We start from the raw sequence: 5842 nt of genomic DNA, 5'->3' as shown, positions 1-5842 counted from the left end.
TTTAAACTTTAACGGCACCTGTTGCATTGTCATTATGCCTTGTTCTTTATCTGAGTACGTATTTACCCACTCTCTTCTAAAAGCAGCTTAAGGATAAAGACTACGTCTTTGTTTCTTTTTCTTTTTTTTTTTTGAGATCTATTTACTTTTGTGCTCGGTCTTTGTTGCTGCATGGGCTTTTTCTAGTTGCGGTGAGCAGGAGCTACTCTCTAGTTGCAATGAGTGGGCTTCTCATTGTGGTGGCTTCTCTTGTTGGGCAGTACTGGCTCTAGAGCACAGGCTCAGGAGTTGTGGCACACAGGCTTGCTTGCTCCTCAGCACGTGGAGTCTTCCCAGACCAGGGATCGAACCCATGTCCCCTGCATTGGCAGGCAGATTCCCAACCACGGGACCAACAGGGAATTCTTTAGCAACCGAAGAACTGATGTAAGCAAATTTCTTTACTAATGTAAACTATCCCCCCAAATGCACAAAGTCTAACATCTCAGTGTAGGGTAATAAAGCCCTTCTTGGGTTTAAATGGAAGTGGAAGCCTTTAGTGTCTGTTTCTGCCCATTTCCACTCCCATTTCACTTCACTGTGGACCACGGTGACAGAGCTGGGGGACAATATTACCCAGAAAAGCTCCAGCTGGGAAAGGGGGCGATTCTCTGATTTTAGTCGCAATTAGCACAGTGCTTTCATCTCTGAAATTTACTGTTCCCTTTGTATTCCTCTTTCCTTTGGGGCTTCTTTTTTCTTATCCACACATCTCTGCCACCATCTATACTTCTTCCCTCCCCCCTCCACCCCAGTTTTTCTTTTCTCCTCAAACTCCTGGTTGCATCAAACTGGTTTTTTCAGTCCTGTGCATAATAAGTTAAAGACAAAGTTATGAGACTCAAATGAGTTTTAGGATTCCTTTTACAAGTATGTCAAATCCAAATAAGTATGGGCACCTTAAAAGTACTTGTCCTAATATCATATATTAAGGCATATGTATGTAATCTAGAAAAAGGTACTGATAAACCTGTTTGCAGGGCAGGAATAGAGACACAGATGTTGAGAAGGGACTTGTGGGCACAGTGGGGGAAGGAGGGTGGGATGAACTGAGAGAGTAGTATTGATATATATGCACCAGCATGTGTAAAATAGATAGCTGGTGGGAAGCTGCTGTAGAGCATCGGGAACTTAGCTCTGTGATGACCTAGAGAAGTGGGAGGATGTGGAGCCGCTGGGAGGGAGGCTCAAAAAGGGAGGGAATTTATGTATACTTGTGACCGATTCATGGTGTTGGCAGAAACCAACACAACATTGTTAAGCAATTATCCTCCAATTAAAAACAAAGAAAACAAAAGCAGGAAAAAAAAGTAGCTTTCCTAGCTGACTACCTATTTATTCCAGAAGTTCTGTCATTACTCAAATATTTCAGTCACTTATTATGTTGAGCTGCTGAAAGGCCAGTTTCACCTCCTTATAACCACACTGAGTATTTCAGGAGTCTTGCCACTCTGCTTTTCTCATTTGTCTTCCTGTTTCCAGTTCTCTTTTTAATGTGTTGCTTTAGTCCCTAAGCAAGAAGAGTTCTGGGTTCAGTGGGGCTCAAAGTACAGGGCAAGGCTTATGGTCATAGAGAGCCCAGCAGGGAAGGGAAGTTGGCCTGGCTCAAAAAGCCTTGACCTTTAAGCAAAGCATGCTTAAACAGCTTTTTTTAGTCTGTCCTTTCCTATGTCCCATTTCTGCTCTGTGATTCCTCACCCGCCTTTATAACAGAAAAGAACCATCAAATCCTAGGGCTGGGTCACAGCCTTGAATTGCCTAACTTTCAGGCGTAACGGGGAGAACCGTAGAGAGAGGCCCTCTGAGGCTCCCTTTCCTTCTGCCCCTGGGTGGTTAGTTAATGTCCTACCAGCACTTCCTACTTGTTGGGGACCAGGACTGTGCTCTAGCCCCACATCACTGCTCAGGGCAGAGGGCACTTTGTCCAGACAGCTTAGACTCCAGAGAGACCTGCCTGTGAGCGTCACACTTCACCTTAGAGTCTGTGTCCGTTGTGGTCTTGTATCTTCTCAGATCTCAGGCTCTGGCTCTTCACAGGCTCTTCTTCTCTTCCTCACTGTTTTTGGGGGGTGAAAATGAAGATGTCTGCTAATGGAGGAAAAAGAAACCAGTTTGCACAGCAAATAACAACCTAAAGCTGGGCTCCCTGCCCATTGTGACTCCCTCTCCTCCCCAGAAGTTTCTGAGCACCAAACCCCAGTGAGATGTGAGCTGATTGTACAAATCCGTCTACAGGGTCTCCTCGGTGATGAGACTGTGTTTGAAGAGTTCATGTTCTGGGTATCCTCAGAACTGGACTAGCACTTTTTGTATATTTTGTTAAATTACTTAGCAATATATTTGTTGGAATATCTGCTCTTGTGTTATAAGCTTCTGGAGAGCAAGGGCTTTTTTGTCTTAAAAATGTCAAATAGATGCAAAAGTAAAGCTAATAATACAGTGAATCTACATGTACTCATCACGTAATTTCAGTAGTTATTTCGTGGCCAATCTTGTTGCTTCTATACTCCCCTCTCCAACCTGGAATGCTTTATTTTTTTAATTTTTTTTAATTGGAGGGTAATTGCTTTACACGGTTATGTTGGCTTCTGCCACACGACAGCGTGAATCAGCTGTGCGTGCGTGTGTATGTGCTCTTAGCCACTCGGTCGTTTTGGGACCCCATCCACTGTAGCTTACCAGGCTCCTCTGTCCATGGGATTATCCCAGCAAGAATCCTGAAGCAGTTTGCTATTTCCTCCTCCAGGGCATCTTCCCAACCCAGGGACTGAACTTGAACCTGCATCTCTTGTGGCTCCTGAATTGACAGTCGGATTCTTTACCACTGAGCCACCTAAGTATACATATATCCCCTCCCTATTGAGCCTCTCTCCCAGCTTGCCCCCATCCCACCCACCCCTCTTGGTCATCAAAGAGCACCAGACTAAGCTCCCTGTGTTATACAGCAACTTCCCACTAGCTTCCAAGTCTGGATTGTTTTGAAGCAGATCCTAGATATCAAATCATTGCTTCTGTAAATATTTCAGTTGTATTACTAAAATGTAAGGGCTCTTTGAAAAATACAATCACAATACCATTGTCACAGTAGGAAGTCATGCTTCCTCAGTGCCGTAAAGTTTTCAGTATTCAAATTTCTGCAATTACCTCATTTCCCCCTTTCATTCCTTGCCCATTTTTGTTACTCCTACATTTGTTTTTGTGTCTCCCCTGCTTTTTCTTTTTCTTTTTTAGTAGTAACAATCCAAATAAGGGCTTTATTTTGTAATCATCACGTTGTTCTCAGCAAGTGACTTCAGTTCAGTTCAGTTCAGTCACTCAGTCGTGTCTGACTCTTTGCGACCCCATGAATGGCAGCACGCCAGGCCTCCCTGTCCATCACCAACTCCCGGAGTTCACTCAGCCTCACGTCCATCGAGTCAGTGATGCCATCCAGCCATCTCTGGATCCCCTTCTGTCATCCCCTCTGTCATCCCCTTCTCCTCCTGCCCCTGATCCCTCCCAGCATCAGAGTCTTTTCCAATGAGTCAGCTCTTCGCATGGGGTGGCCAAAGTACTGGAGTTTCAGCTTTAGCATCATTCCTTCCAAAGAAATCCCAGGGCTGATCTCCTTCAGAATGGACTGGTTGGATCTCCTTGCAGTCCAGGGGACTCTCAAGAGTCTTCTCCAACACCACAGTTTAAAAGCATCAATTCTTCGTCGCTCAGCCTTCTTCACAGTCCAACTCTCACATCCATACATGACCACAGGAAAAACCATAGCCTTGACTAGACGAACCTTTTTTGGCAAAGTAATGTCTCTGCTTTTGAATATGCTATCTAGGTTGGTCATAACTTTCCTTCCAAGGAGTAAGCGCCTTTTAATTTCATGGCTGCAGTCACCACCTGCAGTGATTTTGGAGCCCAAAAAAATAAAGTCTGACACTGTTTCCACTGCTTCCCCATCTATTTCCCATGAAGTGATGGGACCGGATGCCATGATCTTCGTTTTCTGAATGTTGAGCTTTAAGCCAACTTTTTCACTCTCCTCTTTCACTTTCATCAAGAGGCTTTTGAGTTCCTCTTCACTTTCTGCCATAAGGGTGGTGTCATCTGCATATCTGAGGTTATTGATATTTCTCCTAGCAATCTTGATTCCAGCTTGTGCTTCTTCCAGCCCAGCGTTTCTCATGATGTACTCTGCATAGAAGTTAAATAAGCAGGGTGACAGTATACAGCCTTGACGCACTCCTTTTCCTATTTGGAGCCAGTCTGTTGTTCCATGTCCACTTCTAACTGTTGCTTCCTGACCTGCATACAAATTTCTCAAGAGGCAGATCAGGTGATTTGGTATTCCCATCTCTTTCAGAATTTTCCACAGTTTATTGTGATCCACAAGTGACTTAGTGCTTGTCATATAGTAAATCCTCAGTAAATGATGATGAATGAATGAATCATCGGAAGTCTGTAACATCTCATGGTTGAATATAGTGCAGCCTTACTGTCGCTTTTGGTTGGTTTGTCGAGGTGGCTTTTGGTTTCTGATAAGTTTAGCTAAGAGTTAACTTTGGTGCTCGGAGAAGGCAATGGCAACCCACTCCAGTACTCTTGCCTGGAAAATCCCATGGGCGGAAGAGCCTTGTAGGCTGCAGTCCATGGGGTCGCTGGGAGTCGGACACGACTGAGCGACTTCACTTTCACTTTTCGCTTTCATGCACTGGAGAAGGAAATGGCAACCCACTCCAGTGTTCTTGCCTGGAGAATGCCAGGGACGGGGGAGCCTGGTGGGCTGCCATCTATGGGGTCGCACACGACTGAAGTGACTTAGCAGCAGCAGTAGAGAAGGGGCCCTTGCTTTCTTATCTCTGTTTTTTGTCTTCAGTGTCTTATAATATCAACTTGACTTTGGACCCAACAGATTTGGCTTTTTTTGTTGTTTCTATAGAACAGAGACCCTGAAGGAGCTCCCTGAGAACAAGAACAGCTTCCGTATGATGCTGTTGTAGGCAACATTCTAGGATGGAACCTCAAGACTTACTCCTAATCCCTGGACTGTGAATATGTGATGCGTAATCGTGTGGGTGATTGTTACGTTACATGGCAAAAGGGATTTTGCAGACATACAGTAAATATGGTTACTCATCAGTTGACTTTAACAAAAAGAGATGTGATCTAAGTGGGCTTAATGTAATCACAGGAGCACTTTGAAAAACAACTTTTTCCTAGCTGGTCTCAGAATCGGAAATATAACAGGGATTAGAAGGTCTTCCCTAGTGACTCAGTGCTAAAGAATCTGCCTGCCAATCCAGGAGACACGTGTTTGACCCTTGGTCTGGGAAAATCCCACATGCCCACATGTGGGGCAGCTAAACCCGTGTGCCACAAGTGTTGAACCTGTGCTCTAGAGCCAGGAAACTGCAACTACTGAGCCTATGCACCTCAACTGCTGAGGCCCCAATGCTCTAGAGCCTGCGCTCTGCAAAAAGAGAAGCTGGACTGCAACTGGAGAGTAGCCCCCCTTGGCGCAACTAGAGAGAAGCCTCCACAGCAATGAAGACCCAGTGCAGCCAGATAAATACAAACTTTTTAAAAAGAGGAATTGAATTTAAGGGATATTCTCCATTGCTGAGATAGAGGGAGCCTCATGCCTAGGACCTGAGACCGTCCTCTAGGAGCTGAGAGTGTTTGTACTAGGGCGATGGGGACCTCAGGCTTATAACTTCAAGGACCTGAATTTTGTGAGCTAGAGAATGGGTGTTGTTTTAAGTCACTAAATTTGTCATAGTGTGGCAAAAGTAGAAAATGAATACAGATGCTTTGTACCTGA

This window comes from Bos grunniens, chromosome 18 (assembly GCF_055505025.1).
Source record: "Bos grunniens cultivar Pamir isolate PY7600 chromosome 18, Bosgru_T2T1.0, whole genome shotgun sequence".
NCBI lineage: Eukaryota > Metazoa > Chordata > Mammalia > Artiodactyla > Bovidae > Bos > Bos grunniens.
Note: the sequence above shows the minus strand (reverse complement) of the source record.